The 13,788-nt window shown below is 37.7% G+C and overlaps 1 protein-coding gene across 6 annotated transcripts in view; it reads right to left on the bottom strand.

Moving 5' to 3' along the window:
- MAST4 (microtubule associated serine/threonine kinase family member 4) overlaps positions 1-13,788 on the bottom strand; it is a 296,749-nt gene that overhangs the window by 179,758 nt on the left and 103,203 nt on the right. The gene's annotated exons all lie outside the window — the stretch shown is intronic.

Here is a 13,788-nt window from a genome sequence, read left to right as displayed (position 1 = left end):
CTTCTTCCAAACTACAAACCCCATTAAATGTATCAACATGTGTTGAACAAAAATTAAACTGATTATGAATGTTTATTTGTATAGAATGTAGAATAACAGAAATCTTGAACATACTTGTTTATATTTCTGATCACAAAAGACTTTATCAAAGTACAGAACTGATCATCATTTACATGTGTTATATTTGCCAGCAACACTTTTATACAGTAGTGCAGAAGTATGATTAAGACAAGAAACAATGATGGTGTAAGCAGTGTCTTTAAGTCTTGGGAGGAAGGGAGAACTCTATCACCAATATAAAAATGTCAGAACAATTAACACTGATGAAAGAACTAGAAGTGTTTTTTTCCAGTAACATAAAAATCTTAACAACTTATACTTTAACAACTACTTACAATTTAACAGGTGATAACAAGATAAACACTTCTACACACCACTGCTTTTGCTGGAGTTCAGTGAGAGCATTTTCTACTAACATACACATTAAAAATACACGGTAGTGCAGGAAGAAGTCTCAATACACTAAGGTTGTCTGAGAAATTGTGCCAACTAGTCAAAAACAAATTAAATCTTGGGTTTGCCCATATTTGCCTATAAAATATTTGCCTATAGTATTTTTAAACTAGTTTTAGAATGATGTCTCTGAGCAAAGCACATGAATTAACCAGAGGAGGTGGGATTTTTTTGGTTCTGTGCTCTCTTCACCACTTTTTAAGTGCATACTGGGAAAAGTGAAGCTACAATTACTACAGAACATGAGCACTCTTATTGAAATTGGGAAAAAAAGTCAAAAGGTATTTACCCAGTGATGTCCATACCCCACAGAGCACAATGGCTGATGATTTTTCCAGGATATGAGAGATACTAGCTCAAAATCCTCTACCTGCTTAATACTCAAGAGACAAAAAATTTACATTTTGTTTCTTCACCAAGGTATTTTAAATACTGTCTCAATCTCTCTATAGACATTCCTATTTGTACAGCTACTCATTGTAGTTGCGAACACGAACACTGCAATCTGCTGTTTAAAGTATGCATCTGATGGGGAAAAGATAAGGGTCAAGTGCCTGCTCCAAATCAGGATGAAAATTCATGACTGTTTCTCTTTCTTTCTCACTTTCAAAGCCAGTGTACAATTCCTTCTAAGAGTCTTCCCTAAAAAAAAAATCAGAACATTTTTACAAATGCAAGATGGACTTGCTTGTACTTCTGAAAAGATATCCACTGGGTTAACTGAAAATACAGTTCAACTTGGCAAGTATTTCTGCTGATCTCAAGACTCTGCTTTTCCCAAAATAAATTTTATCCCTCCTTAACAAAAAGCCTTCTACTCTCAGTAAGACACCATGCAAACCCAGCTCTAACTCAAAAAGATCTGGTGAAAACAGCCAAAGATTATACACACCACAGGAAGGTTATGTCATATTAAGCCAATAAAAGATAGCGAGCAGTGCATACTAACCCAAATTAATAGTCAGCATTACAGAAAGAGTTAAACATTTGGTTACAGTTGCAGAAGGGTTTGCCAGTGGTGAAAGACTAGAGAGATGAGTCTGGAGACAAGGAACTTCTGCTCTAGAGCACTGACAGCACTATAGGTTCCAAGCACGTAAGTATTTCAGTTGCTACAATATTCACACTAGGGCTTAGTAAGAAATTCCAAAAAGGAAAAAGCCTGCAAAAGATAAAAATCTGCTCTACCCTAGCACCTTACTAACAGTCTTCTTTTGAACAGTGACAAACAAATGTAGTAGTATTTCAGAGGAAAGCAGTACCATTTTCACAGATACGTTTATAATGAATATTCTCTGTCCCCTGCCTCAATGTAAATAGGGTCAGCAATACAATGGGAAAGTTTTCTCACCACTTTTAAAGCATTATTTGTCCTTCCATTACACGGTATTCTAAATCCAGGGGGAAAAAAAGTACTTAAAGGTAGAAACTGCCATAAAAAGAAGAAAGCAACAAATAATTTTGCTCTCAACATTGTTAGTCCCATCCAGAGAAAAATTAAAACTTGAAACAGTTTTCTGTTTAATGTTTTTGGAATATGAAACCATTTTATGTAAAATAATGAGCACAAGTATAGTGTGCATGCAGTACCCAAAAAGTTGATTCACAGCAAATATAAGTTATATTTTAACCTTTCCCTGACATCCGATAAGAAAGTAGGAGAAACTCCTTAGAATACAATCAAAAGAGCAAAGTATTCGTGAACACAGCAGACAAAATGACTTAAGTTTTTAGGTAAAATTTAAAAAAAAAAAAAAACTTATTAAAGGTTTAAAGAGCATCTCCCAAAAGGAGAAGTGATAAGGTAACCTAGCCGTAGTATTTCCTGCTGATTTTATTCAGTTGCCCAAGTAATTTAGTGGGGCATTATCACAGACAAGATCGTTGTAGTACATCAATGCCCCCTGAAGCGGGAAAAAAAAAAAGCACAACCATGCCCTTCCCTTCACCATTTAATATATAAACTAATGTAGTTGAAAAAATGGATGCTTGAAAAGGGTCTCCTTCCTTCCTATTATGGCTTGGAATCACCATAAGGTCAACTTAATTCTTTAACACTAGCTAGCAAGAGTGGTAATCTTCAGAGGCCCTACCTTCCCTCTTATTACATTATATTACATTAACCCATGTAACATGAGATCCTGTACCAAACTGGGAAGCTGGGAATTCTTCTCTGTTACCGGCATTTTATTTTTCCTTCCTGCCTCTCCTTCAGAATGTACTTCAGGAACAGTCCAGAGCTTTGACAAAAGACAGTTTACACTAGGAAAAATCCCATTATAACACAGATATCATTTCATAAGCATAAAAGTAGAACTAAATCAACGTGATTATTCCTATGACAAAGGAATGAATCTTCAGACTATTAAAATGCATATGGGGGCTGTGCCTCTAATGGTACCAGGAAAGCTAAAACCATACAAGATTCTAAATCAGAATATATTCTAACAGCTCATTTTTTTTAGCAAAAAATAATCAGATAGGTAGACTTGATGCAATACTGTCTTGTTACGACGTTAACATCAAGAGATACGTGACACACTGCTAGACTGCAGAGTAGTTTTGATACTACCAGGTAATGAAACTCGAGACAAATACCAGATTCATTATCCCCTGTGCAAAAGAACATGGGATTCCTCCTTTTTTATTTTTAAATCATAAATACATCCCACCCGCTTTTCTGCTACTCATTTGGTACCAGAAGCTCCACTACTTGCTTGGACAAGGAATGAGTTATGGTGCAAGTCATGCCATGGGTCCCCACCAAGAAGACTTCAGCAGTAACCAGATTCAGGAGTTCCTCTCCACAGCTGTCCCGTTAGCTCATTCCTACCCTGAAGACAGAGCTTACTGCTCCCCGTACCAAATCTGTACAATTATTTGTAGTTCTATCCTGTAAAACAGGACACTGAAGCGATACAGGTTAAACACAGCTCATACAGAGTCAGAAGGGTCATACCTGCTCCCAGGGTCAGCCAGTTTGATAAGCTGATAGAATTGGGCTATTGTGAAATTGATCACTGATGACAACAGCTGAACTGGTGAGTTCTTATGCCATACTGCTGCTAAAGTTCTTTATGACAAAATTGTCAGCAAATCCAAGTAGGGATGAATGTTTGCCACTGGGACTTAACACATGGACAGAGATAACTTGAAGGTACAATGGAGATCAGCAACTGTTAACAGAAGTTGCCAGGACAGTGCATGCAAGAAACAAAACTGGAATTAAAGGTAAGAATAAAGGTGAGAGTAGAGAGCAAACAATGCAGTTCTTTCACTATGGAAGATTTCAGTGCATTCCTCATTACATCGTAAGCTTACACCCCCCTAGTATTACACTCCAGCTGATAAAAAATTCTTTATGCACACATCAGCTGTATGTACTGCTCCAGACAGGGCTGTCTAATAAGGGCAGACAAACCACAGAAAAAGAAAAAGCTAGGGTCAGTGTCTCAGAGGTAGAACTACCTTTCATTTTAAAAGGAAAAAAAAAAAAAAAAAAACCCTACACACTGAAAATGCAATGCATTCAGAGAAATTGTACAGTCACTACCAGCAAAGCACATACTGTGGATCCACAACATCCTTGCAGGGTGAATGTCCTTTCCAGAGGAACAGGTCAGCTGCAATTGATCAGTTAACATGAAGCAACTAACTTCAGCAACAGTCAGAAAACTAGCTCTTCACAAAGGCCGGCATGATTCATGTCACCAAGGGCAAATGGAGGAGAAATGGCAGCATCCTAAGTAATCCCTATCCAAGGGAAGGCATTTTAGGTAGATGGCATGCAGAAAACTGGTCAGGAAGCAGAAAGGGTCAGAGACTTATTTCATGTTCTAGGTTTGCAGTCCGAGAAATAACCTTGCAGAAAACAGAAGTCTCTGAGGAAAAAACAACAGAGATAAGGGATGGCACCAGGTATTGATTACACTATATAGTTTAATTTTGAAGGCACAGAAACCAGAAAGCAATAGAAGGAGAAAATGTGATTTTGGCTGCATAGGCTGGTGAGCTAATTCAGCTACCAACAGGACTTAATGCCACTACCAAAAGCAGTTTCCATGTGAGAGCAGTTAGCATTGACAGCAGAGTAATCAGAGATATCAAGAGCATCTGAATTCTGTGACACAGGCACATGCTCTTACCTGAAGAGATTTCTACCTTCAGACAGAAGTGGCAACTGTCCAGATTTTCACTCCATTTTTATAAGCTGCCAGACCAAGCTGGGAAGCAACAGTGGCAGCATTCCATATAGGGAGATGAATATACCAACCAACACCACAACCGGTACCTGATAGATTTGCAGGTAGCTAGCGCAAGACAAAATTCACAGTAACAACTCCATCCACACCAGGCTGGACAATGTTGGCAGGTCTATTTCAATGTTTTTATGTTATTTTCATATTCAACCCCATTCTTCAAGAGCACCTCCTCTGAACCATGATCTTCAAGTGTGCTTTATCCAAGACGAGCCCTGTGCTGTGTCCCCAAGACACATCTGCACCCTAGAATTAAGTCTCTGACACCCCAGATTCTACACCCTTCAGTGTCCTACACTCCAGCCTGAGCACCTCTGCAGTTACATCTAGCAAAATCCATAGCACAGCGAAGGCTCCCAGCCAAGGCCCACTGTCAACTGTTAAGACCATACCCTTCAATATCTTTTATGCACCACGATCTACCTCTTGCCCTGTAGCCTCTCATACTAGATGCAGTTGTTCCACTCAGTTACCTAAACAGATGTGCTCAGGGTACTGAGTCAGTCAGAGGCCATAGCGCTAAGCTGCAGTCAGCATAATACACTGCTGTATGCCTGCATCTGAAGTCTTAATTTCAAAGCACAGGTCAAGTCTCAAGTCCCTTCCCTACATCACAAAAACATGTTAAAGACACTCCCCACAAGGAGATTAGGAAACACTGGCTAAATTAGTTCACTGCAACCAGTGTTTTTCTTCCCCATATCAAAGTAGAACTGCTGACTCTGATAACTGTAAAGGTCAGATCAGTTCAAGGTGATTAAAAATTTTTATTTCTATATATGGACAAAGCAAAAATATTAAGATACAAAAAACTTTATAGATGCACAGAACTGCGCAGTAAGGCAGAGATGTGAAACAAGCAGCTTATTCTTGCAGATTTTCACGTATGCAAGTAGCCATAGCACACCATGTCCACAGCTAGTAGATTACTCTGGAAGTTTCAACCTCGGTCCTTTCACTGTCCTTCTCCACAATCCACACTTCTCCAAAGCAAACACCACCAACAAACCAACCAACCAAAAAAAAAAAAAAAAACAAACAACCCACCACACAACGGTGAAACACATAAAACACAGCTCTTGATCAGTACATTCAGCTGCTTACTAGTAATTTCATGATACACAGAAAGCAGGATTTGCACCCTATGGCTTGATACCTTTAAGTAACAATGCAAGACAACCAAGTGAAATGTTAAGTCACCTTCTACAAGGAAGCCAAGTAGAGCAGCTGCAAGATCAGATGATCAGTAATCAACTGAACTCAGAATTACACTGCTTTTACAAATGGATCTAAGGCTGTAGCTAATATCAGTGCTTAATGAGGCTTTACATAAATTTAATTAAGTACAATATATCTTTCATTTTCAGAAAAATCATGCTGAAATGTATCAGTAAGAACTACAGTGTTACAAAAATATAACAGGACAGCTTGTGTCAGATACATAGCACTTTTAATCAAATGCATAATTGTAAAATTAAAGTTTGTTTCAAGCATGTAAGAGCTTTTGCTACACAATTACCATATTAATTTCTGCTAAATTAACCAGCAATTTCATTAAATCAGCAAGACGTCTCTACTGTTAATGTGTGTTTAATTAATAATAAACATTGAAGGGAAATTCTAGCCACTATAAAAAAAGACAGTATCTTTAAACACATTTTGATTTTTTTTCCCACAGTTTACATGACAGGAAGCTTCAAAAAGCGACACTCAGAAGTGTATTAACAAAGATGGTAAACGTAGAAAGCAGCTGAAGAACTGAAAGAATGGGATGTGTGTGTACAGCCACAAAAGCCACCAAGGGAAGGCAAACCAGCTAGGAGAGAAAGGCAAGCCCCATCTGACATGAGCGACACGCCACCCAAGCACACAGTCTACTGAGGAGCACATCCGACAAACCAACCCTTTGGCACGGCACACAGGGCTCCAGGCTTGCTGCTGACAACAGCTCCAAATACAGCACCCTAGGACTGGCATCTCTGGGTCCAGCACCAGAGGTTTCACTTCCAGTTTCAAAATGATGACGACACAACTCAAGCCCACACCAGTGCTGCAAGTGGCTTCAGCGTTCTTTGTAAAGGAACTTTACAGAGAAATCAAAGACAGATGTGAAATCTTAACATCATTTCACAAAGAAAGTTAGGCTGCACACTCTGCAGTAACACAGAATTTTCTACTTTTCCCTTAAAAATCAAGTTTAAGAGAAATCCTTTCCTTTTGGTATAATAAGGCAATGCTGATTTTATTTTCCTAAGATGAGTGAGCACCCACCAAGACCATCCCTCCTTCTCCGTTTAATTAGTAATTAATGATAAAAATAACGATCCAGAAAAGTTCTGAAATAGTTATCCTTATAGAATTTTGGTACTATCCTAACAGATAACAAAATAAAATGGGTTCTAAAGTTAGTTAATTCTAACAGATTTTATCTTGAAATTGTTCCAAAAAATCATGAAACTTGCCATTCAGCATTTTGTAAGTGAAACATGGGACTGTGCTAACACACAAGATGAGTGCTAGAGCACCTCTCCCATGAAGACAGGCTGAGGGAGTTGAGGCTGTTCAGCTTGGAGAAGAGAAGGCTCTGGGGAGACCTTACAGCAGCCTTCCTGTGCCTAAAGGGGGCCTGCAGGAAAGCTGGGGAGGGACTCCTGGTCAGGGAGTGGAGTGTGACAAGGAGTAATGCCTTTAAACTAAAAGAGGACATATTTAGTTACATATAAAGAAGAAATTCTTCACCCAGAGGGTGGTGAGGCACTGGCACAGGCTGCCCAGAGAAGCTGTGGATGCCCCGTCCCTGGAAGTGCTCAAGGCCAGGCTGGATGGGGCTTTGGGCAACCTGGTCTGGTGGGAGGTGTCCCTGCCCATGGCAGGGGGTTGGAATGGGGTGATCTTTAAGGTCCCTTCCAACCCAAACCATTCTATGCTTCTGTGATAGTAATACTTTAAAAAACAACAGTTTTAATGACTGGATGAAAAAAAGGGAAAATGTCAAGCTGCAACATTGCATATTTTGAAATGTTCCACATATTCATAATTTTTTTTTTAAGGTCCAACATAATACAAACTCAAATTTTAAAAGACAAAGTCTTTCACCAAAGGAAATTTTCATTCTCCCATTATTCTACTTTTTAGTAGAGATGCATAAAACAAAATAGTGAGTACAGAGAAAATATAAGAGCAAAGGAACACAGCAAATAGGTAATCTAAAAGCAAAAATCTTGTTTTAGGATATGATATGTTTAGTTTGATTTTTTCCCTATTACCTCTAAGAAGCCAAGGCACCATAATCAAAAGTCAATTCAGCCTCTGATGGCTTGAAAATTTTAGGATGTAGCAAAGGAAGCAGTAAATATTGCAGGATGGATACACAACACAGTCTAAACTTTTACTAACATCACTAAAAACTTAAGCATCATTGCAAGTATCATTACATTCAACCTGTAATATTATCTAGTTATAGTTCTGATAGTTTTATGTCAATGCAGAAAGTCAACATATTGCACAAGCAGTAAAATTTCTTCATACACAGTTTTCCTTATATTGGTTACCTATTGAACAGATCTTTGAACGCTGCCGAGACTACTTCTGTCAGATACATTTTTGACAAAAAAGGATTGGTAATTAGGTAGGGTCTCTCCAGGTATTACATAGCCTTTTCATGCCCTTTACATACATACCACCTTTCTCCTTGCTATTTCAAATTCTTGAACTGTATTTGGAAGATACAACTTTGACACCTCTGTATTATGTGATAGCTGGTATGAAACAAAATGTCCTGTTCTAAGGTCATGAGATCTTGGTGTTGAGACAATCACGAAATTCAAGGTCACCAGTAGCCTTACAGTCTTGAACAAATCACTTAATTCCCTTTGCTTCAAACTGCCAAAGAAAAGGAAATTCTATCCCTATTTCAATGATAACAAGACACCAGGAAGGAGTAAAACAAAGATCTTGGGAGATGCAAGAGGTTAATTCGTTCTGAGTTTTCAGTATTGTGGCTGCAGATCGGTTAATCAATTTTTCACTATTACGAAAAAGGGAAAAGGAGTATTGCCTTTACAGGCATTCAGAGCGTTTTTCCCCATAGCTTCAGGCATTAAAATAATTTAGTCCTACATATGCAGAAAGAGGTAGCTAGAATATGCAAGGAAGAATGGAAACTGCATACAATTTTAGAGCTGACTGTTTCAAAAACTTATATGAAACAAGAAGGAAGAAAACAGTATTTATTTAATTTTTAAAAAGAAGAAGGATAGCAACTAATAATTTTAAATGAAATGATGCTGATAACACACCAATACTTAAAAGATATAAAGTGTTGAAAATCAAATTACTCAAAGTGACATGCAGTAATGTGACAGACTGATGACAAAACTGAAAGGATTAATTTAGGCAGAGCCAAACTACTCTAGCAGAGGTTCAGAAGCTTTGAACTTCACATTCCGATGATACGGTGTAAAACAAGAATGTATGCAAGCCTTTCACTGTCATGAGAGGTAACAAAACACAGTATCTCCTCTCATCCTAGTCTCTATGACTTCACCAAAGTACTGTGAATTACAGAAATAAGTGATTTGAAAATAGACTGAGGTCTTCAGACAATAGGCAATACAGTGTGCCAACTGTGGAGGCAAGACCACATTACAAATTCTATCACAGTTCTTCCGTTTTAGTTTTTGATTCAGGCAAGTGTGAAATGTTTTTTTTATTATTATTATTATTTTTTAACTAATAAGATGTTCATTTCTTGCTGATCTCTAATGTCTTCAATTTAGACCTTCAGTGTAATACTTCGGCTCTGTGCCGAGCCCTACATGCTCATCAGGAAAACTCAAGAGAGCCATCTCACACCACAGCAAGCACATAATAAATAAGAAAGATTCTATCAAAAGACAGAATTTAGAAAAACAGAAGTAATGTGCCGCCATCAGTTATTTGACAAAAACCTCACACTGGTATTCTGGGCAATCCTTACAGCCAAGGCCAGAAATCAAATCAAAAAAAAAAAAAAAAACAACCACACCACACCTTTGAAAGCTATCTCCCAAGGAGAACTGAAATCAGAGGCTAGGACTGTATCCTGCATCAATTAATCCATCCAGCAACAGAAACTACTGGCAAATAAAGTAACTCACCTGAGGTAACTTCTTGTACCTCAATTCTTGCAGCATGACCACAGAAGTTTAATTGTGTAACAATTAAGAAGTTAATTTGTGTAACAAACGCACAGCTAACAGTTTTGTTCAAACTGCTTGGCAGCCTAACCCATTAGTCTGCCGGATGCTCTCCCATTAGCACTGCTAGTTATGGCACTACCCTCATCTCCTGGACTACATCCTGTTGAACACAAATAATCATTACAGTATTTCTTTGAACAAAGAACATTGGGGTATTTTGAAGGAGAAAAAGGAAAGAATGAATATCTGACAGGATTCTCATTGATTACTGCATTTCCTCAGTGACGCTAGAGAGAACACATGAAAAAAATAGGCATTTTGAACAGTATCTTTTTCTAGAATAGCCCTTTGGCAGAAACACATCAATGTAGAAGCACTTGAAATTTCTCCCTGCATCTTGTTAGAGCCTAAAGACAAGAGTATGCGCTTCACATACCTATAAGCCTAACCAGCTTCACTGGGTTTTGCACCAGAAGAGCTTAGTATTGATCTGTCAGATAGACTCTACATCAGAGAGAAACAATACTGAAATAATTGAGGGTGTCTTTAGGGGGAAACAGACAATCAAAAAATACACACTACTGTGGTTTGCAGTAGTGCTAAAAAATTAACTGGAACGTTCCACTCTTACAGCTGAAATAAAGCAAGGGGCATAAGGTGCTACAAAAACCATTACAATTACATCGATCCTAAACACACGAATAATAACATGGAAACAGAAGGAGAGAAAATAAAATGCATGCACAATGTAGGTAGTTGTTTTGTCACAATTTTATTTAAAAATCCCAAAATACTTCATAAAAAAGAGACACCGAGATAACTTCTTCCACAATCTTGTCATAGATACTGAAAAATACACAAGCCTTCATCTGTAGTTTCAGTAAGAACCTACAGAGAAAGTGTATAAACAAAAGCCAAAAGACAACAGAACAACGAAGTTGGCATTACTGGCAGTGCAAAAGGCAAGTAGCATAAACAAACCAAAATACAAAGACTCCAGAAAGAAACCTGTGGTGAAAGATGAAGATCTATGCAGGGTCCTAAGAGAACAGACAAGAAAGTTAAACAAGAGCTATTCGAGAAAGTAAGTTCAGAAATGCAACACATATGAGTCAACACACAATCAGGAGTTTTCACCAGCTTAGCAGGCGCACTCTCTAAGGCTGAGATTACTAACTTCAGAGGAGCAGCAGCAAGCACAATGAGGTTCTTGCGGCCATCCTGTAAATAACCTTGTTAGTTACATTTCTTACCATTGGTACAAAGCAAAGCATACAAAGGCAGTAACATCCCCTACCTAGTGATACAATGTACAGGCTTTATTTCCAATCTCCTCTGCTGCCAACCCCACGAAAAACATAGGTTTGACCACTTTTACCTGGGAATCCTGAACTGCACTTTCCAGACAAACACAGAACTATTCAAGGAAAAAGTGATGAAATAAGAAAATGCTAGTCAACTTCATGCCCAAGTGTCAGAAGCTATTCATCATCTTCAACAGTCAAGACATACAGTCTAACAACACAAGACACTTGATTACCCCTGCATCTACATTGAACTGGTATCATCTTTTTATGTTCAGACACAAACATGCACAACCGTGGCTTGAAGAAGCAAAAAAAGGAAACAGCACATGAACTAATGAAGAACTAATGAAGAACTAATGAAGAATCACAGTACCATAAAATATAGGTTTTACCTGGGGCCATATATATATACACACACACACACACATTTATATATATTACTCCTCCCTTTCTTGCAGTTCTCTACATTTACTAAAATCTTGAGAAAAAATTGAAGTAATTTAAAACTAGGAAACTGTGATCACAAGGGGCAATGGATTCCGAAAATCAATTTTCCACTCATAACCCAAATTTTCCAGCTGTGCCTGTGAGTGTTTTATTTAGAAAACATAAGAGAATAGGGATTATTTTCAGGTTCTTCTGCACGTAAGTTCTGACTGCTAGATTCCCTAACGTACCTGCAGAACTCGTGAACAACTAGCTTTTTTAGAACAACTCAAATGGTATCCTCCTCCTTTTGGCATAATTTAAAGCAAAAGGAGAAAACACATTAAAAAAACTATCAAATAAAAAAAAATCTCAAAACAGCAGCAAATGCAAACACATACTGTATACACCTTTTTTTTTTAACCACGTCTCCCTTATTTTTCACCTCAGAAGAAAAAGTTGCACTGTGGGACAGCAGGAGAAAATTCAATAGTTGAAATGCATCTTCAGATATGTTTCTGTTTTTTATATACACACACACATTTCTGATATAGCATCCTTTACGTGTATATAACACCAAGACTATTTAACTACACAAAAAATATCTACACTTAAGTTCTAGTTTTCAAGGGCTAAAAGACTATCAAAAGAATTGTAGTGTGACGTTTAACTCAAGAACAACATGTTATTAGACTGTAGTGCATTGTATAAACTAGGTATTTTGCGTATTCACTAGTTTCCATAGAGCTGAAAATGAAAACCAGGAAAACATACATTGTTTGGTAACAGGAATGGTTACCCCATCTTTTAACTAAGGCCACTTACTACTTTTTGTAAGATTATGCTTTTGATTACTTTAGCATTTTACGGAACTTGATTGTTGATATTTTTCCTCTATAGCATATGTACAAGGATTAATTTTTGGTACACTGCTACTAAACTGGATCTCTTTCTGACAGGAATGACTAAAAATTCTTTCAGAATTTTCAACACACCTGTTCCCTTGCTTTGACAGAGTCTTGAAGTTTGGTGGGGGAGGATACCCACACGCCATCTAAGCATTATTTAATATCCCTATGAAAACTAAGCCAGCTATATATACAAAACTAAGGAATTTCAAAAAGAACAACCTACTCTAAATGTAATTTGCTCTGTAGACACTAGTTCTGTAGGAGCTCGGTACCTAACGCCTCTGAAGAGCACACCTGTTCTCAAAGGAGCAGACACTGAGTGCTGTTATCCTTTCTAGCACTAATCACAGTTGCTGCATGCCACCATGGAGTGCTAAATTTGAAAACTAAAGTCAAGGGAGACTTAAATGGAGAGGTGGTGGAACAAAGGAGCAACAGGAGCACAAGAGCAGAAGCTGAGAACTAAGAATCGAACAACATTAAAAAGGTCAAGAGCTGTTGATAGGAAAAGCTGTTATTCTGATTTACTAGTCTTACAGGAGGTAAAGATAAGGTGGTGGAAGAAGTCAACGCTATTTTAAAGCAGACAAAGTGAAGCCAAGAAAAGAAAATTAAAAGCAACTATCAAATTGCAGTTTTGAGTGTTTTGCTTTGTGATCTTCACAACCGTTTGTGTGTTTTTATGCAATTTTAACATTCAGATGGGCAACTGGCACTGCTCTAAGCAAAAAGTTGCTTCAATCTATTGGGGAAAGGAATTAACAGCACGTCAAAGTCTGTGAGCAGTTTTGATAAAAATCCACAACTCAAATGGAAAGCTTAAAACTTAAACATAGTGCATCAACAGGTAGAAACAAATATGAGAAATCATCATATCAAACATAACACAAAGTGGCATCACAGACAAAATTTTAATGGGAAACTACACTAAAATTCTGAAATTCTTTGTAAGATGCTTAAAGACAACATGGAAAATTACTGGTTTCATTAGCTGTGACAGTGAGAAAAAAAGAGTTTGTTAAAATTGTCTGTCAAACTAAGAACTAACCACAGAATTGGGAAAAAAATGTTTTAATATGAAGTTCCTATCCTTCATGCAGATATTATCCCTGTTATTACTAAAGTTGCTGGGAAAAAAAACAACAAAAAAAAACAACACTACAGATTTTGGGGGTAAGCTAAGTGACTCAGA

This window comes from Cygnus olor, chromosome Z (genome assembly GCF_009769625.2).
Source record: "Cygnus olor isolate bCygOlo1 chromosome Z, bCygOlo1.pri.v2, whole genome shotgun sequence".
NCBI classification, from domain to species: Eukaryota; Metazoa; Chordata; class Aves; order Anseriformes; family Anatidae; genus Cygnus; species Cygnus olor.
This window is presented reverse-complemented; position numbering and strand designations above follow the sequence as displayed.